The 25,009-nt window shown below is 44.6% G+C and overlaps 1 protein-coding gene across 1 annotated transcript in view; it reads left to right on the top strand.

Annotated features, from left to right (window-relative positions):
* Positions 1–15,260: 15,260 nt before the first annotated feature.
* The window catches only part of RABEP1 (rabaptin, RAB GTPase binding effector protein 1), a 48,567-nt gene continuing 38,818 nt past the window's right edge, over positions 15,261–25,009 (top strand). The window contains exon 1 of the mRNA XM_086624484.1: positions 15,261–15,288. The gene's annotated coding sequence lies outside the window, so the exon portion shown is untranslated. The remainder of the gene's footprint in view (positions 15,289–25,009) is intronic.

The raw sequence follows: 25,009 nt of genomic DNA on the forward strand, positions 1-25,009 counted from the left end.
AATTGTTTTGCTGTGTTTGGAATTCTGATAATGGTAGGCAGGTCTGACCGGAACTCCTAATGACACAAAGATCTTGCGATCCTATCTGTAGCTAAGATAATGAGCCTGGGACCTAAACAAAGCTATTAGGAGGCCCTTCTTCTGCTTGGAATGCAGTATCTTTACTTTTAAAGTAGATCATTAAAAGTAATATCTAATGAAAACTCCATCTGTTTTCCATTGAGCATACACTTGGCTTTTTTTTCTTTATTTTCCCTAAGGTTGCATGAAGCTTTGCAGCACACAGTGCTGACACCTTCACAACACAACAGGACAAGCCAACCCTTGATGCAGTTCCTTTGTCCAGGGAAGTCAAATATCGGGTATATTTGGATCTATTAACATAAAGCTGAACTTTTGAACCTTTAATTTCTTTCATATCCAGGAACTGAAGAGAGATGTACAAACACGGTAGTGACGTAACAAATCTCAGGTCACACAGACCTGCACAAGTCTGAGTCTGCAGACCATAAAGGTTATTTTACAAATCGTTAGCAATAACAGCTAAGACTTGTCACTCCATGCTCTCTTCTCTACTCAACTAAATGGGACTTTCTGTGTCCTGTTAAGACACAGGGTCTACGACACAAAGTTGGGCAGTTGTGATCCCTACAGACACTCCTACAGTTTTCTGTAACACGAACCCACAGAAGCGAAACAGATTCAGAAGCATTTTCCATTATTAAACAATTCATTTGCCAGTCCCAGAAAAACCTAGTGGTACTAGATAAACAAACATTTTATGCTAAGTGCTGTTGAAGCCCAGTTTCCAACAGACATGTGTCTTAAGGATTTACCCAAACGTAGATTTTCTATCCTCTTAGAAGGCTCTTCCTCCCTTATTCTCTATACAGACATGGCTACCTACAGTAAGGAATTTTTTAGGAATTTCATAACTTTGAGACTTCTCTCATTTTGTCTGATGTGGTTGAAAACGGTCAATGGCTTAGGAAGGGACAGGTGAGCTAAACAAGCTGACACACTGGTAGTATATTCTTATAGCCAGGCTAACAATTAAAGTACAAAGGTGGAATAATATGGCAAAGGAATCACTAACAGCACTTGTGTGGTGAGCAGGAATGTGCGTGTGCTGCTGTTGTGGTGATATGAGCATATGCTGTGTGGCTGTGGATTGCTCTTTGTTATATCATTTGTTGAGGTTTAATATTCAAAAAAAAAAAAGTAAGTCAGGACATTCATCCCCAACCATTTGCAGTTCCTGTTAGACTCTTGAGACTCCATCTGAATTTCCTTTTTCTTTTACACCCAGACACTACTGGCCAATATCCACTATCCTGCCAGTTAACAAAGACTTGGAAGACTTTGGCACAAGTTCCAGGCTGTGACTGGCTTCCTTTTGTCAGTCCTGAAAGGGGCCAGAAAACAGGAAAGATCCCTCCCAGTCTTAACCTGCCAGGCACTGGGGAGATTCCTGGGCGATGGCTGCCTGCCACACACACCCCTGCAGACCCCTGGGACAGGGTGAGGCTCGGAGGAGGAAGGGGGTCCATGTGGAAGATGATGAGTTTAGCCAGATTCCACTCCAGTTATCTTTGGCTGTCGATGTGTTTTCCTGGGGACCAGGATGAGCACTGTTCAGAAATAACTCGCATTCAAAGAATCTGAAGGAGGCTTCTGCACCCAGCATCCAAGCACAGCTGCTTAGCACTGACATGGGAGTCACTTCGTAACAGACACTGGTTCCAGCTGACAAGGTCTCCTAAAGGAAAAGCTCCACAGCAGGAACAACCACAGTCCCAAAATTTGGGTTTAAAATTTCCCTTGCTGTCTTTCTGGGGACCTTTCAGAGATTCAATTCAGATTCAAGGGCTTAATCTGCCATCATCAAATATAACGAAGAAATCTGGCTGTTTTACAAGATGAGTGAACCCTGATCTCTAGCTCTTGTTCTGTTCCCACATGATAGCTCCTCTTTAACCATAAGCAGATGCCACCTTTCATACTGGCACAAGTGGATCTGAAAGCCGAACACATCAAATTTTGCCTGATCTACTTCTTACCTTCTTGTCACATCTACTTCTTCTACCTCTTCAATTATTTCCCTCCTTCTTCCTGCTTTTCATTTTTCATTTTTAAACTAATTGTTCATTTACATTGAGCAAACTAAAGTAACCTTGCAGAAGATTAGAAAGACACTGAGAAATACTCCAGAGTTGTTTTACCTACAGGACTGTTCTAGAGATGTAAGAAGAAAATTGGACAGGTGTCATTTTCGCTTACTCTTTGAAACTTAAAATGTATCAAGGAGGTTTGAAAGATGCAACTGTGATTTTTTAGGAGTTTTTTCTTGAATCCTGCTGACCTTTTGTAACAGCCCTTTAACCATTTCTTAACCTAGAGGAAGCAAAAGTTACATTTCCAATGTAAAAAACAAGCAGAGAGTTTGAACAGCTAGGAAGGTTATTAATTGGGGAAATGATGATAAAGCGACTCAGAGGTGTCATGCAACTAAAATGAATAAAATCAAGATGGATTTTTATTGTCACTGAGAAAGACTTGAAAGGAAAGTTAGCTTTGCTGAAGGTGCAGAATCCTGACCCTTCACATGAAACTCAAGGCAGCTCACAGTTTCCTGGGCCAGGCCCCAAGAAACCCCTGTAAAAACCACATGAAGCCTTGACTGAATGTTATCAACGCTTGAAAGATCAACATGGAAGGAACAGGGAAATATTTCAAGCCTCTTAGTTAGTACAAACAAGCTAAAATGGCTATGATTTCCTCGCGTTTTTCATGGTATCCTTAACTTTCCGATGATCCTCCCAGGCTGCGCGACAGATCATCCTCCTATAGTCAGTGAACTGAGACTGCTTCCAACCTTCCTACCACCCTCCTCACTTGACCAGTTCCTCAAATGATCTGTGATCCACAGGAACTTTCTCCTTGCTTAATGTGACCTATCGGTAAAATGCATAACGAATTTGCTCTAAGCAGTATGAGGGAAATAAGTGAAGGGCTGGCTATGAAGGCCAACTCCTGCCTGCTTTACTGGAGCTGGCAGAGCAGAGTACGTGCACAGTCTCAGTTTAGTTAGATGGAGTAGAAAGAACTATGCAACCTAAGGGATGTTCCTGGAACAAGAACAAACGTGCATAAACTGAAAATGGAAATTATGGATCCTTCTTATCAAAAGAAGGTAAAACTGGAGCAAATAAAGTAGGAAAATGGGAGTACAGGAGAGATGACAAGGAGGAAAGAGCATATTTTTGAAGAGCACAATCTGTTTATGAAAAGGACTGGGAACTTGGCTCGCTGCAGAAGCAGAAGACTGGACTCAGCAACCCAAAAGGTCATTTTTCCATTCTAGGTTTCCTTTCTTCCTTTCCAAACCAGAAACTGGGGAGATCTGAGGAAAAACAATCTGTTCTTTCTCTGCACTTGTCTATGCAGACATGTAAGTTAAAATGCCTGTCACCTCTTTCCCATGCTCCAGCAAGGACAATTAAAAAAGAACATAATCTCAAGTATAATTTAAAGATGTTTTAATATGCATTCAATGTAGCAAAAAAAAATCCCTTATTTCATATAGTTTTACAAATAAAGTATATGTTATATGACTGATCACAAATAGAACAGAATAGAATCAAGGAGGTAATATACGTGGACAAAATATTAAAAAATGGATTCTTACCTCTTGCTTTTGTAAGAAAATGAGACTTATGTTCATGTTTGTTTACATGAGTTGGCCCCAGATAACTTTGGAACTGGTTCATAATTCCCACTCAAATCTGACATTCTTGAGACATTTAATTCCTGCAAGGTTTGTGAAACTAGATGGCCAAAATAAAGAAGACTGATTATCCATCCCTCATTGAAGAAACAGGCTAAAATGAACTCAATCCCCATTAAACATCAGAGAATCCACGCTGAAGCACAATTCAAGATACAATCCACAGGAAAAAAACGTTTCACTGTTTGCAGAACTACTTGTATTGAATGAGATCACAGAGAGATAACATCAGTCAGAATCTTATCACCACTCAACAAATATTTTGGAAACAAGTCAGCAACCACATCTGCTTCAACAGAACCAGAGCCTCATGTGACAGGAAGCTTATTAGAGACCCTGTCTCTCATTATTTTGTTTTTGCTTATAACTTCCCAGCATGAATATTCAATATTGCAAAATAAAGCAGTTTCCTTCACAGACCATCCAGAATGGAGAAAGAAATTGGGCCAGACATTCCAGATCCTGAAGAAATTGGTGCCTGTGGAGCTATGGATTTCTACCAGCGAAACATCTGGCACAAAATAACATCAACATGAATAACTTGCTTCTCCTTACTCTTACCATTGATGTGAGGCAAGAATAATTCCACTGATGTTTGCTTGATGTATCAAGCCTGAAAACAAGACAAAAGAGAAGAAAATCAGCCCTTTAAACACAGCAAGACACCTTAAAGGAATATGACTCAAAATACCTTATTTCCTCAAATGTTACACTGTGAGACTTTTTCTTGGTTACTACACGTGAAAGAATTGCATATTCTCAGTGCAACTTAGGAGTTCCCATTTGATGCTCTTTCATGGCTTTGGTCATAGCTCCAGGAGTCAGTGCCTCTGCACAGGGAAATTATGGAGATTCACACCACCACTTATCTGAAAATCTGCCAAGGAGTGGAGCCAAGTGTCCTAAGTCCCAGAAAGGGTAATGGGAGCTCTGTGTGCTCAGCTTTTCTTAGCTGAAGCACTTCCTAAAGTGAAAGGAGTTAATCTCAAACACTTCTAAATTAGGTGTCCATATGCATCAGCCCCTGATTCACCTCTGCCTGAAGTGAAAGCATGTGAGCCTGCCCTTCCTCACTGTGCCCAGCAGTGGGATATGTTTTGGAAGACTGGGCTGTGGATCTCTTAAGCATGGGCACTTCCATCTGTTGTACAGCATCAGCCATACAACATGACAACAGCTCCCATTTCCCCTTCTCACTCCCCAACTCTGCACACAAAGCAGGACTGGCAGTGGGATCTGCCAGTGCTGAGCAGTGGGATACCATTCACTTTTGCTGGCAGGGAGGTCTTGCATGGATGTATCCACACCAGATCCCTATGGGAAGCACAGAGGTTTTATACAGACAAAAACTCTCCAACAGGGTTACACTCTGCAGACACATCAGGCAATGTCTTCCCTAAGTCTCTGGATGACCACTCCTTTCTCCATCACCTTGAGGACAGATAAAAAGCCTGTCAGGGAGATCTTAAGTCAGTGTTGCCTTTTCACCCCCATAGATGCCAAAGCGATTTTTATACTCTTTCTGCTCAACTAACTGCCAAGCCCCAACAAAGGGACTGTAATGGGTTGCACCAGGCAATAAACCATCCTCTATTGGCCCTAAAAACAGGGAAGCAGAGAGGGAATGTAAAGCTGGAACAAAGCAGAGCCAAAGCAGGTCCAAATACTTGCAGAAACTGATTTATCCAAAGATTTGATACCAGATGTTCTATTCACACAACTTTAACAGAGCTCCATAGAACATTAAAATGCTTCTCATGTTTTCAGTATTCAAACCACTCCATCTGGGCATTTCTGCCACAGGGCACAAACGACACACTGCTCAATATTAATCAAAGGAATAAGTTCTGCTCTGCAAGTTCAATATAAAATGAGTAAGAGCAAACACATGCTAAGTTGTTCCTGGGAACACTGAACACAAGAGAGGAGCTGTCTTGGATTACAGCATTTCTAACTCATGCCAGGCCAAAGACTGATTTTAGGGAGGATATATCAGTGATATGTTGTTATAAACATTGTGCTAAACTGGAGCACTCTGCATCTTTGATTAACAGATATCCTGTTCATAACACAACAAACGTTCCTGTTTCCTTGCTTACCTAGAGTTTCAGTAATTGTTGCACAACTACTAGTCCATAGAAAAGTTGCATGCCTTATCTTGGACATCTATTTGGGTATCATTTCTTTGCAGATAATACTAATTTTTGCCTGTGCCCATTTTTAGCCACCTGGACTCCTTGTTTTCCTATTAGTTCCTTCTCTCTAACCCACCAAAAGCCTGTAGCCATACGCTTCTGTGCAAAAATTTTTTCCAAATCAATTTCCTTCTTGAAATCCAGGATTACATACATTTGTCAAGCAGTATATGGCTGTTGAGACTGGACAGCTGAAGTCACCTACTCCCTTATTTTCTCAGCTGCCAGTGCAGCTTCCTAGCCTCTTTTTGTGATTCCACTCTGCAAAGGAGAAGGATTACAGGATAAGGATCTGGCCCAATTTTCTCTCTCTGCCATAGCTCCTTCCCTCCATGGATTTGATTTAGTTTGCAGACAAGCCTCATCTATTGCCACTTTCACTTCCTCCTGTTTGTGTCTTTTCCCCCCTCAATCATCAATAATTCCAATTCAGAATACAGCTTTTCTTTAAAAGATGTGATCTTCTAGGCCGTCTTGTGTCTTCCTGAAAGGTCGACAACTTTGCCAGTCTTCCTTTGGAAGTTCCTTCTGTAACTGACCGCAGCCTCCTTTTATTTAGCTCACGAAGCGCCTCACCAGGCATAGCTGGGCACTGAGACGTGCAGAGACGCCGGGGCGATGCCACCGCGTTGGTCTGTATTTACCCTGGTCACACACTGGATGGTGCTCTTCGCACTTTCACGCCAGCAAAAGCCCTTTCAAAGCCGGGAAACTCCCTCTTCTCGGGAGAGCTGTGACAATGCCCGCGGTCGGGCACAGTTCCATGCCCAAGCCTCCCAGTCCTGCGGGAAGAGCATGTTCTGACCAGGCAGAACGTAGCCGAAGCTGCAGCGGAAGAAGCTCAGCTAGGTAAGGACAATGCCAAATAGAATGTCACCGCCTAAACAAACCTACCAAACAGTGGCTTTCACATTCCTCCTTAAATACTTTATTTGCTAATTGGTTCCTTATCAATGTTTGCCATGGCAACCAGAGAGATGTAAGTGGCATGAAGCGGGCTGAATGACATTATGCCTGCATGTAAATATAACTGGGATTGAGCACGGAGGAGATGATCTGAAGGAGGTTAATGTAACATGAAACCTTCTGTGGCCTCAGAGGAGAAGGGAGCTGCTTAACACTGCAGGAATGGTGAAAGAGTAAGGCAGGAAAGCTTATCTCAGCAGCAAACATTTTTGAGAGAATCAAACTGAGATTCTATAGAAAATGAGTTCATTTTATCTTTTTACCTGCTAAGAAATATTCATTTTACAACAGATATTTGTCTTCAGCTATTTTTCAAAGAAGGTCAGAAGCTTTTTTTATATTTGTAAAGGTATGATGAGTAAGGAAAGGAAATACACTTTATGGAAAAAAGCTACAGGGAGACAGGAGATACATGTTCAGATTTTTTCACCCCTATTGCTGACTTTCATGTATCCTCAGGCAAATCAGGCTATCATAGAATCATCATAGAACGGCACAGGCTGGAAGGGACCTTAAGAGATCATCGAATCCAACCTTCCTGTCATGGGCAGGGACGCCTCTCAACTAGACCAGGCCACTCAAGGCTCCGTCCAACCTGGCCTTGAACACCTCCAGGGAGAGGCATCCACAACTTCTCTGGGCAATTTATTCCAAAGTCTTACCACCCTCGTACTGAAGAATTTCTCCCTAAGATCTAATCTAAATCTGTTCTCCTTCAACTTAAACCCATTTCCCCTTGTCCTATCAGTGGACACTCTTGTAAAAAGTCCCTCCCCAGCCTTCCTGTAGGTTCCCTTCAGGTATTGGAAGGCAGCTATTAGGTCCCCCGAAGTCTTCTCTTTTCAAGGCTGAACAATCCCAGTTCCCGCAACCTGTCCTCGTAGCAGAGGTGCTCCAGCCCCTGGAATCTCCCCTGTATATCTCTCTAGGTCTTCCCAGCCTGTAAATCTGAGATAATTTCTTCTCTTCTGGCTCTACTAAAAGGCTCTTTCTCCAGTGAAAGGTGCCATAGAAGTACAAAATATTTTGTGTGCCTGCATCTAAGGGAATTAGCTCTGGAAAAGGCACTCTAGTAAAATAAAGAGGGAAATAGAACAACCACTGTAACACCTAGGAGGAATCAGGGAAAACAGGAGATAAAAGGGTTCATAAGGATGGGATGGCATTGATGAGAAACAGTTGGACTAGCTGGGTCTGCCCACTGACCTAAGGGATGTGATTTAAGTTTGTACTAACAAATATTTGGGCTGGTCCATCTCTGGACACATGGGCATACACAGAGCACCAGGAAAGGCCAAGGAATCACTGAAGAGTCCCATGTTGCTCACCAGCCTGGGCTGCAGCACCAAAGACACTATTACATCTTCCACAGCCAGGAGGAAATGGCCTGCCTCTTGTAGGCAGGGTCGGTACCTTGAGTTAATTAGTTAACTCAGTCCAGCTGGCTAATAATGATTGGTTGCCATAATTCCCCCTTTTTGTTTTACAATTTTTTGTTTTCAAGAAGGCTTTAAGGTGAGCAGAGATCCAGTCCATTCATCCAACTCCAGCACACTTCCCTCCCACAAATACCACATCAGGGCTTGCAGCTTTACCTTCTTCTCCAAAGGACTCTCACCCAGACTCCCAGCTCCAGCTCTTTTGGCTCAGGCTCTAGCAAGGGAGTCAGGGCTTCCAGGGTCTCACAGATGTATCATGTCAGGGCCACCAGTTGATATTCACCAGCCTGGGCTGCAGCACCAAGGACACTATTGCCTCTTCCACAGCCAGGAGGAAATGGCCTGCCTCTTGTAGGCAGGGTCGGTACCTTGAGTTAATTAGTTAACTCAGTCCAGCTGGCTAATAATGATTGGCTGCCACAGTCCCACTTGGAGGAAGGCCTTGAGCTACGCTTTTGGAGCTTCCAGCAATCCTACCTGGATTAAACTGTTCAGAAGGGTGGCCTTGTTCAGCTGAAGGATTTACAAAGATTTGGTGATACTCTGAAATCCTGTTGCAACTCTTCAGCTGCCTGGTCCATTGTTTACACAAAGACTGCTCAGTCTTCTTGGGTATCATGTTTTTCTAAATATCTCCAAAGACAGTTCCGAAAGGGACATGCTGAGAGTTAACAGTGGTTGGATTAATAAAACGCTCCAAAATGAACGCTGCTGTTGAAGTCTTAACGCGGAAATCTTTTGGCTACCCCATTCAATATGACACACTTGGGAACAATGGATTTTACGGTACTTGCAACACTCCCTCCTTCTCTTGGCAAGTGGGCATTGCAATCATTAGAATTTATGGGATATCTGATCTGCCTATGCTTCAGAGAAAGGAAATGGGATAAATGGCCCAGTCCTGCAGATCTGATGTGACTGACCTTATTGATGTTAATGAACTGGTCTTCTCAAGATTAGGAAGTTGAATGCATGAGATGCTACTGCTAACATGGTCTGTTGTTTTGAAAAGTACTACTATATGCAATGTTTACATGCAAAACAGCCTCAAAAAGCAGAACCCCCTATTGTAATTTTAGGTTTTAAAAGAAAAGTATAATCTCATGAACAGAGTGAAAAACAAGAGAGTTCTCTCTGGGCTCCCATTACCCTTGCTGTCCCTGCTGCTGGATCGTGTTGGGCTTTGCTGGGTGAGGTCTGATGAATGCGTGGTGACTGACATGGGCCGTGCTGGTGCCTGCTCTCCTCTGGTATACAGTCCTGCTACAACAGAGCTGGCAGGAAGGACTGTGTGTCCACACTTCACCGGCTGCATCTCCACTGAAACCACTGGTGAAGGCAGATTTGGGCTAAGGCTAAGCACAGCCTGACACTCCGCTCTCTCCACTTCACTACGACAGATCTCTAACACAAAGGCAGAGCAGGCTATAGGGCACTAGCAGTTTAAACTGCTATGGGAGGGTTTGCCAGAGCATTTGCTGAACCCCGAATCCCTCTGCATCCTTCTCTGAGTGTCTGTGGACAGATGCAGGTAACTTTGTTAATGCTGGTACAGTGAGTCTGAATGGGTTATGGCATATTTTTAGATCTTCCAATGAAGAAGTGTGCAAGTACAAAGCAGTGTTTTATGCCTCCCTGCGACGACAATTCTCATGAAGTATTGCTGAGCAAGAGTATCCAAAAGACTATGCTCTTAATGTGTCCTTTGTTATGCATAAGGAATGAGTTTCTGGTTCCTTGGTTATTTTGCAGTAAGAAAAATTGTTTAGTTTCATGGTACATCACAATACCCAATGAGCTCGCCCCTTGGGAACTCAGAGAGCTTTCAAATCTTAATATAGACATCTTTCAAATGAGATCATTAATGTGCATATATCTGGATTTAGGGCCAATGCAAGCACTTCGATTTTTGCCTGCCAAATTTTCATTTTTGGCTTCATTTGCTTCCCATATATTCAAAGGACTGAACCTCATGGAATCCTTTAAGCAACAGACGGGATAACATAATTTTTCAATTGCTCTTGAAAGGTTTTTAACCACATAAACTATTCCAGGGTTCGCTAAGAAGTTACCATTGCAAATAATGTAATTGTTTCAGACTGAATTCCTTGCATTCCAGGATAACTTTTGAAGCAAAGAGCATGACTGGTTTGGGATTTTTAACCAACCTCTTTATGGTAATACTTAGATGAATGTAAATTTTCTCCAAAAGCTTTGCATTAAAAAGAAAGGACCAAAGCCTACAAACACTCATATCTGCAGAACCAATATTTAATGTTAATGAACCATCAATCTCAACAAAAGGAAAATAAAAGTTTAAACATTAGGAAACTGAACAAAAACAGTAGAGAAACTGACAAAAACAGTAGAGAAACTCTGGCAAACACAGAAATATATAAAGTGCAAGCAATAAATTCTTGTTTTCCTTTTCTCTCTCACTAGCAGGACAAGTCTGTAACTTGCCTTTTGAGTGAACCCAAGGCTTGCTGCCATGAGCCGCTGAGTCCCTCCCTAAAGATGCGTGCAACTTCGCTTTTTCTGCGCTTCACCTGGAGTTCAGAACACACCATTTTTTCTGGTCATAAGTTTACTCTCCACATTCAAACTGTTCCTGTTGCATTCATCTAAAGACAATGTCATTTCATGATTTGTCCGGTGAAGGAGACTGTTACCAAAATCCTCGTTGTGTAACAGCTACAGTTAGAGTCATCTGGGACAGACGAGCTGTTGCTCTTGAAATTAGTTTTCCTACTTGCTCAGGCAGAGGGTCCTCAGTTCTGCAATTTTCTCCCTCTACGAGTGCAGCGGAGCCTAGTCTTGGCAACGCACAAAGCTGCTTCCCAAATCTACCCCGGTACTCAGTTTTCTTGGATGAATTGAATTAAACAGTGGGTGGTTTATGAGATGAACTACACCGGGGAGCAGGGCCTGTAATTCACTGCATGCTCCTACCACACCGGGCACAATGGAATCAAACTTCTTTGTGGACAGTAGGCCAGTAAAGCAACACAAATGGGAAACAGCACACTTCAGAGGGTCTTTTTGATCTCCATTTCGATTCTGTGCTACAGACCAGCTTCTCATTTCCCACACATCAGACTGTTTCCACTGAATTCACATCAGATGTAGACTTGGCCTTGCAAATCCAGAACTTTAGTTTATCTTTTTAAAGACTCTGTTTTTTTTTTTTGTAGAATCAGCTTAGTTGTGGTATAAAACAATAGTATCTTGTACCATTCAAAACTAAAGGAATTAGCTCCGTATTTTATTAGCCTCACTTCCTATGAATACACGGGTTTGTGATCATATTCTTCATTGGTTTGATCACAGCTCTGGCCCTCTGATCATCCATATCCAGGGGCTTGCTGGAGTGTGCTGTGACTTCCTCCAAAGCCGTGTACTTTGCTGCAAGTGCTACTACAACATATGTAATTGGGTCTTGTCCTGACATGGAGTTGGGACGTAGCCAGGGTAACTCAACCAGACCTAGGATCTGGGACTAGCTTCACAGACAAAGACAGTGATCATTATGTTCTTCAAAGCCTAATGAAAACAGTTGCTTCAGTTGAAGTTAAAGTGCTCCAATTAAAGGGGAAGAAAAAAAAGTCAAAAGCAAAGCCACACAAAGAAAAATCTTTCTAAAAAAGTAGGAGAAGTTTCATTTGGAACTTGAGCATTCATAAGCACTGAAGTCAGTCAACCACAAGGCAGATCTATTAGGAAAACAGATTTAATTAGTTCTTTTGCTACTTGTTTATTTTCCTCAGGCACAACGAAAATACTTCTTCTCTCCTAGATGTGTTAGGTAAATTACTTCATTATGCTCCTTGCAACCAAACAACCACAGTCCCCCTCAGTTTACTCCTGGTCTCCAAACAACCACTGAGTGTACACACTCACTGCTTGTCATTGTGTGTTACTATTTAAACAAAAGCTGCAAACTTAGCTTTTTTCAGTGAACCTGCAAGATTAAATTTCAGGCAGAGTGCAAGGTGACAGCTACTCCAGCTTGTACTAATGCAGCACACACTCTCCGGGAAGATGCATCTTCCATTAACTTACATCTGCTGCTTGTGGTACTGATGCTGAAAACGCTCATGTTAGACTTTTAGGCCAAATATATTTGATAAAAATGCATGGGATTCTAGAAGTGTTATTATTTCTGGAGAAGCTTATTCCAGAAATAGTCTCTGCCCACCTGCAGCTGTCTACCTCTGACCCATGTCTCACCGATTCATTAATACTGCGCTGTCTAACATTTACGGCATGGGGATCAGAATTCAGGACTTTTGGTCTCTCCTGGTTCTGCCACCGCAATAGACCTGTTTCTATGGCCACAAACCACTGTTAAACTTTGCTCTTTTAAGGTTTAGCTGAGTCATGTTGGGAAACCCTTTGAGATCAAGGCTGTAAGAACTAGAAGTGATTAGAATTAAACGGGAGCCACAGAGGAAGTTACCCAACTGTACCAGGTTCCAAGACTTTGTGACTATATCCTACATAAACCTTTGCATCTGTCAATGCAATTACTGTCCAGAAAAAGAAGGCAAGATTATAGAATCATAGAATGGTGAGAGTTGGAAGGGACCTCAAAGATCACCTAGTTCCAACCCCCCTGCCATGGGCAGGGAAACCCTCCACTACACCAGGTTGTCCAAAGCCTCATCCAACCTGGCCTTGAACACTTCCAGGGATGGGGCAGCCACAACTTCTCTGGGCAACCTGTTCCAGTGCCTCACCACCCTCAACGTAAAAAATTTCTTCCTTCTATCTAATCTAAATCTGCCCTCTTTCAGTTTTAAAGCCATTGCCCCTTGTCCTATCACTACACACCCTTGTAAAAGTCCCTCTCCAGCTTTCCTGTAGCCCCTTTAGGTACTGGAAAGCTGCTATAAGATCACCCCGGAGCCTTCTCTTCTCCAGGCTGAAGAGCCCCAACTCTCTCAGCCTGTCTTCATAGCAGAGGTGCTCCAGCCCTCGGATCATCTTTGTGGCCCTCCTCTGGACTCGCTCCAGTAGCTCCATGTAGGTAAGAACCATACCTATAAAGTTAGTACAGCTTTAGATTGGAGAACAAGACGGGACAAAATTGTACGAGCCCCTTGAGAGTTTTTCTATTCTTCAAACTACTGTATAAAACCCATTTCATACATACGCTCAGGAGTTCTGATACGGATTTTGAAATGTTTCAATTCCAATAGTCAATATTTTGGCTATGGAAGAGATGAAAGGGATGTGATATTCGTCCCTTCGTAAATGCTTGTAGGTATGACAGATATCAAGCTTGATATTATCTCACTTTCTGTTTGCGGCAGGAGTAATGCACAACGGTTTGATCTTGGATCGATTAAAACATGTTAGTTTTGTCTTGACAAGATGAAAGTAGCTGTTAATACATGTGGTTTGGGGTACCCTTATGAAGACACACAAGGACAGAGTTCCAAGAGCTCAGTCCCCACAGTTAGGACTAGATTTTCAAAAGGATTTGTGTGATGAATGCGTGTAATATCCAGCCACTTCTAAAAGAGCCTAAGCAGGAGCTAAGAAATTCGGAAATGTAGCTCAAGTGATAGATACTTAGTCTTTGTCACTAAGAATTATGTGAGCAATTGGCAGCTCTGGGTTCTCCAAATACCTACGAAAAGAAAGCTCCACGTCCCTCAAGTTTGGAACACCGAGAAGTTAAGTCTTTAGTTTAAGCCTGCTTTTTACTGAGAAGATTTACCTCAACTGATCGAAATAGGCAAAACGTAAAGGAATAATTTTTGAAGACTCCCTATTTCGAGTTTGTATTTGGTTTAAGTGAGCGAAAATTTAATATGAAATGCAGAATCTCATGTCTTGCCATTCCACATATTTTGACATCAAGGCCTGAAAAACTGTGTCAACAAATGAGACCCTGCTTGAAAACGCCCGATGCTGAGGGTATGCCAGCCATCAGAAAGGCGACCCGCGACAGATCCTGCCCTTGATAGGACTTGGCATCTTACTGTCCACTCCAGCTCTGCTTTCCGTGATTTTACATGCACTCAAAAGATGTAAATCTACTTTTGTAATGGTAAAAACCTGGCGCTTAGCCATGATCTCCCAGTTAGGTGGAAGGACTAACACCCTCCCCCAGCACGGGCCGATGCACCGCGGGGAAGAGCTGCTGTGGCCGGGCAGGGTCCGCCCGCCGGCCGCCGCGGTGCCAGGCGCACCGTGCCCTGCGCGGCAGCACGGCGCTGCGCCGGGGCCACCGACCCCGACCCCGAGCGGTACGTGCCACCCATGGCTTGAGACTCGCCGAACGGCGGGCAGACCCGGCGCTGTCTCCGCGGCCCGGGCACCAGCCGAGGGCACGGGCCGTGCGGACGGGGCAGGCGGCGGCTCGGCCCTCAGCTGCGCACCGAGGCGGCTCCGGGGCGCCGGGAACGCCGCCGGGCGCCTTCAGCCCCTCCGCCCGCCCGGCCGCCACCGCCCCGGCCCTGCCCGTCACGGGCGTAGGCCTCGGCGCCGCCGCCCCGGGGGCCGGGGCTGGCTCTGCCTCCCCTCTCGGCCGCTGGGTGACAAAGCGCCTCGGCCGGGGCCGGGCGGCGGCAGCCGGCCCTCTGGCAGCCGCCCTGCGCCCGCCCCCGCCGCCAGCGCGGCCCCGGCCCGCCCAGCCCCGGTGGCGGCAGCCGGTCCCGTGGTCTCACCGTGGGCGCCTGCGCGGCGCTCCGCCTCCTGCCGCCGGTGGCGGCCGCTGTCAGGATGAGGCGGAGGAGGCGGAGGCCCAGGCCGGCAGCTCCCGTCTCTCGCCGGGGCCCCCTGGCGTAGCGGTTCCCGCTCCGACGCTGCGGCTGGAGGCGGAGGAGGCCGCGGCGGCGCCGCCCGCCCGCCGGAGCCATGGCCCAGCCCGGCCCGAGCCCCCCGACGGACGGTAAAGGGGGAGGCGGCCTCGCTCCGCGCAGCCGGGCGGCCGCGGCCTGCCCAGCGCCGGGCTCGCCTGCGGAGCCGCGCCGGCCGGGGGGCGGGGGGCAGCGGCCTGGGCGAGGCGGCCTTGCCGGGCCGCGGCGGTGGGTGGTGACGGCGGCGGGGAGGTGGGATCGGCCGGGGCAGGGTGCGCGGGGCAGCGGCGGGGACGTGCGCGAGGGGAGAGCCGCGGAGAGGCCCGCGGGGCCGCGCGGGAGCCGTGCCCGGGCGGTGGCGGCGCGGCCGCGGGAGCCGCCGGGCGCTGCGCTGGCGGAGCGCGGCCGGGGAGGCCGTGCGAGGCCGAAGGGCGCGGCGCAGGTGGCCGTCGGTCCGTAACCGGGCCGCCTGCGGAGCGAGGGCGGCTCCCCGCGCGGGCCGGGCGGGGGACGGCGCTTCCCGGGACGCGCTGCTGCCGGGAAAGGGGCGCTCGGCCCGGGCGTGCGGGGGGACGGGGGGGGTCCCCGCCCCGGGAAGGGGGGACCGCGGGAGCGGAGAGAAGGGATGAGTGGGCGGGTACCCGCTGGGCAGGGCTCGGGCAGGGGCGTTCGCCGCGAGGTGCGGTGAAAAGGCACCTCTGGACGTCGAGGTCAGGGTGTTTGGGGTGGACGGTGCGTTCCTGTGCTGGCAAAGACAAAGAGAGTGACAGCTCTTCTCTCAAGATGGTCTTTACCTGTGCGGGAGGAAGATGAGCTTTCCCTGAAGGTTTTTGTTGTGGAAAGGCTAGTTCTTTCTGCTTTGGGAGGAATTACGGACAAGGAGGTGTTTTTTTACCTTGGAATAGGATACAGAACTGTATGCATATCAGAAAAAACTGTAAGTAGTACTTAACTTGGAGGATGGCATTGAAGGGACGATATTTGGTGTATGGGATGTATGAGAAAGGGTCAGAGAGGAAGAAATTTAAGTTGAGGTTGGTCATAACGTAGAAGTAGAAGGGCTAGAGAGATGTGCAGAATCTTGAAGAATAGGTGCTTACCCAGCCATGGGATTATGTCAGAGCTCTCTTTTTTTTTCAGCGAGCAGATGAGTTTCCCTGGGAAAGCACTCTGTTAGAAAAGGACAATGATGTATTCTTAATTACGCATATCTAGGGAATTGTGTGGGCTCTTTTTTTTTTTTGGTGGAGTTACGTGAGAAAGTGCTTATCCTCAGGGATTTCAGTATTTCGGTCTACATTTTCAAAGTTTTAATGATGAAGGTGCTTAGATTGTGGGTTTTTTTCCTACATCAAGGTCAATAATTGCATGCTTGTCTTTGTAGAGGGCTAAGGGGAAGGTGAATTTATTTGCTGTCGTGCTTGTAAGATCGGTGTTGGTATGGGTTGCTCTTGTGTACTTTTTGGTGGATAACCATTGTTTATTGTTCTTTAGCCTTTTCTTCTGAGAGCTACAGAACAACTTCCAACACATTTTCTTCTTGGCTCTTGTGGACTATCCGACTGCAGGTGTGCAGTGGAACTGTGCGTTGTACAAATGTTTGCTGCCTCTTGGCCAGGAAAGGTAGTTGTATCTTAGTAGTATATTAGAAGTTACAAGTCAGATGGATTTTACTTTTTTATTTTGTTATTTAAAAAGAAGGCAAAAAGGCGCAAGTGAAATTTAGCAATTTGGTAGGTTGGTGAAGCCTTTCTTGTAGGAGGTACGAATTGTTGTCTTTCTCATGCTCTCTAGCTGTGGGAAGATGAGGATGCTGTAAGTAAGGCCCATGGCAGGGGAACTGGCTGCAGGTTGGATGGATTCTCAAAGTAGTTGCTGTGTTCTTGCACTGAAGAATTACAGTTTCTAAAATGGCTCCTCTCTCTCATCCTCCTTTGGACTAGTAGGACTAGTTGGGTTTTTAATCCACTTTGACTACTATAGTATTGGTCTTGTGTGTTGGTTTTATTTTTAAGTAACTTGCCAAAAGTGTGCCTTGAAACTTCTCTATTATGTTTTAATGTGGAGAAAATATTGAAGAAAGGAATTATTATCTGGTTTTAGTTGTCTGCACTGAATTTATTGCTTAAAGGAGTAGTGTAACCTCTGATTTAAGATTGCATGTGACAAAGTAGAATTGGATTAGTATGTTCCCCGAAGGAAAAATAATGGCTTTTTATAATTGCTTGTATTGATTATAAATACCTTATGCATTCTTTACTTGTGCAAGACCCATCAGCTGAGATTTTTTTGTTGAAAACAAGTATAAAAGAACTGCTATTTCTACTGTAGTAGAAATAACATATATGGAACATATATGGAACAACATGGGAGGAATAAAATATAGGATGTATATTCTATTCCAATGCCCATACTGAAATGAAAATGGGCCCAAGAAGAGGGGAAAGAATAGCACAAAGAAATAGGAAAAGAGTGGACGTCAGATCCTACCTCGCTTTTGTACTTGGGTCAGTACAGGTGTTAATATCCCTCTAATTCTTTTGTGTTTCCATACAATACCAGTCGCAAAAGGCTCAGTGCAGAGTCCTTTGGCTGCTGGTGTGGCTTTGTGGGCTGTTAGCTAATGATGTCAGCCTGTGGTGCAAGTAGGTGTGTGCTTCTGATTGATCCCAGTCAAGGTAGGGTTTAGTTGAGATTTTAATTGCAATTGTGTGACTGGAACAGTAGTGCCTGAGGAAGTGTGCTCTGGATGATCGGTTAGTGAGGTGGATTGTGAACTGGCTGAAGGATAGAAGCCAGAGTAGTGGTCAATGGGACAGAGTCCAGTTGGAGGCCTGTATCCAGTGCAGTCCCTCAAGGGTCAGTACTGGGACCAGTATTGTTCAACATATTCATCGATGATTTGCATGACGGAATAGAGTGCACGGTCAGCAAGTTTGCTGATGACACTAAACTGGGAGGAGTGGCTGACACACCAGAAGGCTGTGCTGCCATTCAGAGAGACCTGGGCAGGCTGGAGAGTTGGGTGGGGAGAATAATGAAATACAACAAGGGCAAGGGTAGAGTCTTGAATTTGGGTAAGAACAACCCCATGTATCAGTACCAGTTGGGGAGTGAACTGTTGGGGAGCAGCACAGGGAAAGGGACGTGGGGGTCCTGGTGGACAGCAGGATGACCATGAGCCAGCAATGTGCCCTTGTGGCCAAGAAGGCCAGTGGCATCCTGGGCTGTATTAGAAGGGGTGTGGTGAGTAGGTTGAGAGAGGTTCTCCTCGCCCTCTACTCTGCCCTGGTGAGGCCGCATCTGGAATATTGTGTCCAGTTCTGGGCCTCTCAGTTCAAGAAGGACAAGGAACTGCTGGAGAGAGTCCAGTGCAGGGCCACGAGGATGATGAAGGGAGTGGAGCATCTCCCTTCTGAGGAAAGGCTGAGGGAGCTGGGTCTCTTTAGCTTGGAGAAGAGGAGACTGAGGGGGGACCTCATTAACGTTTATAAATATGTAAAGGGTGACTGCCATGAGGATGGAGCCAGCCTCTTCTCAGTGGCATCCAATCACAGGACAAGGGGAAATGGCTATAAGCTGGAACATCAGAGGTTCCGCTTAAACAGGAGGAAGAACTTCTTCCCAGTAAGGGTAACAAAACACTGGAACAGGCTGCCCAGAGAGGTTGTGGAGTCTCCTTCTCTGGAGATGTTCAAAACCCGCCGGGATGCGTTCTTGTGTGATCTGATCTAGGTGGTCCTGCTCCGGCAGGGGGATTGGACTAGGTGATCCTTTGAGGTTCCTTCCAATCTCTAACAGTTATTCAGTGATTTTTCAAAATATTTTTATTTTTGAAGGTGATGTGCTCTCAGCCTTCCTGGGTTTAATTCAGATCTGGATGTTTGCCATCTCTGAAAATAAGGTTACCAAACAAAATATTTTGGCATAGTTTTTCCCTATCAGAATGCTCAGACTTTAGTTATACTTCCCTTCTCATATCTGGAAAATTCTTCGATGAAGAAACTGCAGTCACACAAAACACTAATTCCTGAAGACTGAAATTAATTACAGTTATATGCAAATAATTAAACTCTTCTTACTATACTAGTAAACTTAAACCATTAGTACAGTCAAACTGATAAATACCATATTTGTTGATATTATTCTGTGATAAACGAAACTGTTAATGGCACAATCTATCAAAGATTTTAGTAAGAATTTGCCAGCAGAAGGAATTAGTACAGTGTTGGAGTAACTTGTTCTTATTCGTGTACTTAGGCCAGTAAAAATGGTGTCCCTTTTGTTGTGGTCAGGGATTATGTCAGCTCTCAGTGGAGAGGGCTGCTCGGCGGTGTACAGGAGGTGGGAGGATGTTGCCATACTGAGTTTCATGCCAGTAGCAGCACCGTGAGCTGCCTTGTTTCTCTGCGGCCATAACCCGGGATCCTGACAAGAGCTGAGACTTGCTGTCACTGTGCTTCCCAGTGTCCCAGAGGCCGAGTGTTCCTGGCACAGGGGCCTGGGATGTCACGAAGAAAATTAACAACAAAACTTAATCCTTAGACGCTTTTACAGTTCTAGTTGTTTTCCATAGAAGTATCACTTTTACATTAAATTGAAGTATCTAAAAATGTTATTACTCATCTCAAAAGCTAGGTGTGGTTGGTAGGTTTTGAGCGCTGAAGTTGTTGATGTAACTGTCAAATGTTAAACTCTTTTTCTCTGGGGGAGTAACTTCAAAATTGTTGGTACTTTCCAAGAGCCAACACTCACTTTCATTTTGCTTGGTCTTTGTTTTATTATAGTTTAATAGTTACTAATATTATTAAACAAATATATTTTTAATTAAAAAGCACAAACATTCACACTTTTTCTTAAGCTGTATGTTTTTCTGTGTCGGTTCAGTGGACAAATCTGGGATTTAGATTCAAAAGCAGAACAGATGCCTGAACGTACATGTTTCCATCTTTTAGAATTTCTAAGGGAGTTTTGATCCACTCAGCAGGTCAGTTTGCTCAGAGGTGAAAATATGCATGTTCAGGGTGTCTGTTTTCCTGCTGAAGCCAAGTCCCAAATCTCTCTCTCAATTTTGAAAAATACCATGACCCTGTTCTTTATAATTAGCTGTTGACTCGCCTGAAGGCACAATGAGTATACTTCAACAAGTGGACTGACTCTCTCTTGCATTTTGAACACTGGAAAATAGAAATTCTTTGCCCGTTTGTATTGCTTCTTGGCCACTTCAGCATCATCACAGAGAAGATGGCCTTAATGAATGTTTTCTTCCCTTTCTGTCCTGGTGCCTTAAGATGCTTAATAGCTTTCCCATAGCCCTTTGTGGGTGGAGAGGATTCCCACTGTGGAACTAGTTTGTGTGCACTCCCTTGAAAGTGATCGAAGAAGGAATTTTGTTTTAAAACTTTTAAGAAGCTAAAACAAACAATGTCTCTCAGCATGGGAGTGGACCAAATCCCATAGGCTTCATAACATGTGATGGTTGAATGGCAGATTTCCTGGGCTTTCACTCCAGGCACTTTATTAAAAAAGGCTTCTAACATGTGAAGTTTTCTATATTACACTTAGGTGTTTTATAATATTTTTTATTTTTTTTTTAATAAAAGCATGTAGTTTTTTTTTTTTTTAAAAAAAAAAGCAAAAGCATGATTATGCTTTACTCTGACTGAAGTCTTCCAAGATAAGAACTGGTAGCATTGATAAGCAGCACTTACTAAGCAGACTCCTGAGCAGTCTCTGCCAGCAAGGCTGGACAAAAGATGACTAGCTGTAACTGCCATGGTGTGTGTGTGTGGAAGAGGAACACCTTTCGCTCCGAAGGTCTGGTGCTCCTGAGTGGTTCGTAGTCTTTACCTGCGGAATTGCTTCTAGTATCCGATGGTGGTGTCTGAGTGAAGGGTACGAGCCACTGCAAGTTATTCTATAAATAGGGGAAGCATTGTGTGATTTTAGTCATGGTAGAGTCAGTTAAGCATGATGATGAATTATCTCTGGAAAAATTTAAATCATTTGATATCTTTATATAAATAGGAGGGACAAGTGAGTAGTGTACCCTTAGTTCATAGGTCTCTGTGTTCCAGAAAGAACAACGTTGCTTTTTAGCTCTTCACTGAAATATACCTGGTGCTTGAGAAAACTTCTGAGTTGTCTTGTTGCTTTATTAGCAGCATTTGGTACCTGAAGAATGCAGAACTGCAGCCCTACTGCTAATGTGACGAGGAATTGCTGCGTTTCTTTTGTTTGTTTGTTTTTTTCCATTCATGTCTGCTTCTCTCAGCCACACTCCTGCTAGCGTTCCGCCGACTCGTGCTTCTCCTTCCTGTCCCCATCCTGTGCTTGTCTTCCCTGGCCTGGCTCCTCCAAATACAACAAAGAGGAAATATAAAAGCTTTTGAGTTCACATGTTTTCATCTTCAGGGCACTTTCTGCATCCACACAGTTAGTGGCAGAAGCGTGGCCTTACTTGACCTTTGGCCACAGATCTTTCCTCTCCGGTCAAGCCCCCGGTCATTTGACCTTGTCTGAGGCAACTGCTGCTGTCCAGCTGATCCTCTGGCCTCCTCAGTTCTCCTTCCCAGCCATCACCTCATCTTCTTTAAATACTGCTTCCCCTCTCCCAGGCCTTTTGCAGCCTCCAGTCCCAGGGTGCTCCGTGGCCCTTGCCCGTGGCCCCGCGCTTCGCTCGCCCCGCGCTGCAGTTGGCACACCGTCCCTCTCCGGTTCTTCCATGCCTCCGTTTTCTTCTAGAGAAAATCGTATGACCGTACAGACTTCCTCTGTGAAAAACGTCTTCTCTTTTCCTTTCCAAACAGCACTTCTCCCTAGCTGTGTTGAATCTCAGCTTGTTTGCAGGTTTTTTAAGAACTTTTTCTTTTTTTAAGATCTCTCCAATTTCTTTTACTGAAAAGGGAAGCTCTTGTCATGCTTTGCTCTTGGTACAGAGCAAGTACTTGCCTGCTTTTCAGCCCTACCTTATACATCTTCAGGTTCAGAGTGTTTTCTCAGAACAGGTTATAGGATTTTCTTCCCTCAGAGGGTGGTGAGACACTGGCACAGGTTGCCCAGAGAAGCTGTGGCTGCCCCATCCCTGGAAGTGTTCAAGGCCAGATTGGATGAGGCTTTGGGCAACCTGGTGTAGTGGAGGGTTTCCCTGCCCATGGCAGGGGGGTTGGAACCAGATGATCTTTAAGATCTCTTCCAGCCCCAACCATTCTATGGTTCTGTGATTTTGCAGGCAATGAGCTTAGTTACCTGTTTATCGCGAGGTTGGCTGACATCTAGTTCTTTAATACCTCGGTATCTTTATTTGTAAACCAGAACAGTTATGTGCCTCACAGATTGTGAAAATTAATTGCTGGAAGTTAACTTATGCCTCTTAGCAAGGCAGAAAAACATGAGAGTTCCATCTTTTGGCTGTCAGAGCAGTTCTGAAAGTTGGTATCAGTAAAGAGGAGGGCAGGAAACCCACACTGCTGCGATTTGCTCCTTTTGTTCTGTGTGTGGTTGAGAACCCTGTCTTGTCTTGTGTGTCTGGCAGCGTTAAGAACTGAAAAATAACTAACATCTTAAAATAAAAGCCTGATTTAGTTACTTAATAAGCAAAAAAGCCTTGCCTTGCTGTAGTGAGTCACACAGAAGAAATTTAAATTCAGGTGGGAATTTTTTGTTAATATTATCTTCTTGTTATATTTTGTGGTTTCTGAAAATGTTTTTTAGTAAAACTATGGAGCAAAAATGCGATAACAGGTAGAAGTTATACATGGCAAAGTGAATCAGAATCAATAATTGAAAGACAACAGAAGCATTAACTGTGTAGTGCTCCAGGGAACATGGCCCGTAGGTGAGAGAAAAGGGTTAACTGAGGCTCAAACCAAGCCAGCTTCGTTGGTTATAGTGGTGTTGCCCATGCCTTTTAAGAAAGTGGCCTGAATAGACTGTAGGGGTTTTGATGCATCTTTTGTGGATACACGTTTTTAACTTGCAGATAACTGCAACAAGGCTGTAAACGCGATTTGAACGGCAACAGAAGAGAGGAGTGTGCAGGAGGAAAGGCGAAAGAGCTCTTGACGTTTTTGTCACAGTGTGTGCGTGTGTCAATGCTTACCCACCACACCCTGCCTCGGCAGGGTAGCTTTTTGTATCGGCATGCGTGTTTTACCCTTAAATTCTTGCCATCAGCAGTGACTTTTGTGTTATTTTTTAATCTGTACTACATCAGTGCTATAGAAAATGATTAGACTAGAACTATGGTTGGTTGCTTTAAAAAAAAAATACAGTAACTTGCAAAGAGTAACTCGGATACAAGACAGTATTTTCAGTGTCATTGGCTTAATCTATATAGGAAGAAATACAGATGACTGCTAGAAGTTATTGCTCAAGCAATAATTATGTTAACCATCCACTGTAAATTTTCATTTCTGGTACCCTTTAAGAAAATTGTATTTCCTGAGGCCTTCTGAAGTTCGTATTAGACTCCCATTGACTTCAGACACAGGAATTAGCACATTCATCGTACATTAACAGTAACCTCTGCCAAAATCACTGTGATACGATTTGACTGTGGTGCTACTTGGTTTATTTTGGTGAAATATGAAGCATAAATTGGGCTCTATTAGTTCAAATCATCTGACAAGCTGACATCTTTGTCATATGCTACATCTTTTAAGTTTTCTTTTAAAGATTGATTTCAAGTAAGATTTTCTTAATTGTCAGCTTGCAATGTCTGTTTAGATCTTCTTCCTTGTGCTGTATCTAGAGATGTGTGCTAATTTAATGGGAAGACAATTAGCCAAACTCCAGATTCTGTGCTTAACTGATGCTTCTAGCTGTGAACGTATTATAGCTGTCTGTCTGGTCTTCACAGCTTCTGTTTGAGTTGTAGATGAAACTAGAGATAAAGGTGCTACGTCTCTAAATGGTGTAGAAACTCCTGATGTTACAAAGGTTTTGTGTGTTTGAGGCACTGAGGTGTGCATTTACCTGATGATACACCAGGAGGGGTCGTAATGGCACATTATAGGGTCTAATCCAACTGCAATTTTGTACTAGCATATTTGCTTTCACGTAAGAGTAAATGTGAGCCTAACATTATTCTAGAATAATACAAGTGTTTTCTGATTGATTTTTGTCTGTAGCTCTAGGTGTTGTACCAGTCTAAATGCAACTAAACTGGAGACACCCTTTCAGTTGCATTTGTTCAAACCATGTATATACAAACACTGATGGGAAATCCAAGCTTTAGAATTTGCTTTCTGATACAGATTATGTCTGTAAGCTTCCCCTGGAGAGTCTGAATGGAAATCAGGGTTTGAGAAAAGTAATTTATCACTTACAAACGACAGTCATCAAGTCTTAAAAAGTAAGTTCTGCTGCATGACTACACCGATCGGTTGCCACAAGGGAGAGTGCAGGACAGAAGGAGGGCCAGGCTATTTCTTTTGGCAAGCAACGGGCACTTAGGTTTAAACTCATTATCAAACTGTACCCATATGCTATGGTTTCATGTTGGAGCTAAGCCCGTCTAGGAGGTCACTGTCACTGAAAGGAGTGATCCTGCTCTCTTCTTCCTTCTCCCACAATTGTGTTCCCATCATTTCCTTTGTGGCAGCTGTGTGCATTGGACCCGTCGCTGAACCAGTTCAGCTCAGTCACCCAGCTGAGAACTACTCACTGCTGGATTAATGAGTTTAACTGATTTAGTGAAGGACCTGATGAGCATGAGAGCTGGTAAAAAGGAAAGGGTGGAGACCACACAGTAGCAATATGAGTGTCCAAGGGTATAGTTCAGACTTTTTTTCACACTTTAAACCAGCCTAC

Source organism: Tauraco erythrolophus, chromosome 21, assembly GCF_009769465.1.
Source record: "Tauraco erythrolophus isolate bTauEry1 chromosome 21, bTauEry1.pri, whole genome shotgun sequence".
Classification (NCBI taxonomy): domain Eukaryota; kingdom Metazoa; phylum Chordata; class Aves; order Musophagiformes; family Musophagidae; genus Tauraco; species Tauraco erythrolophus.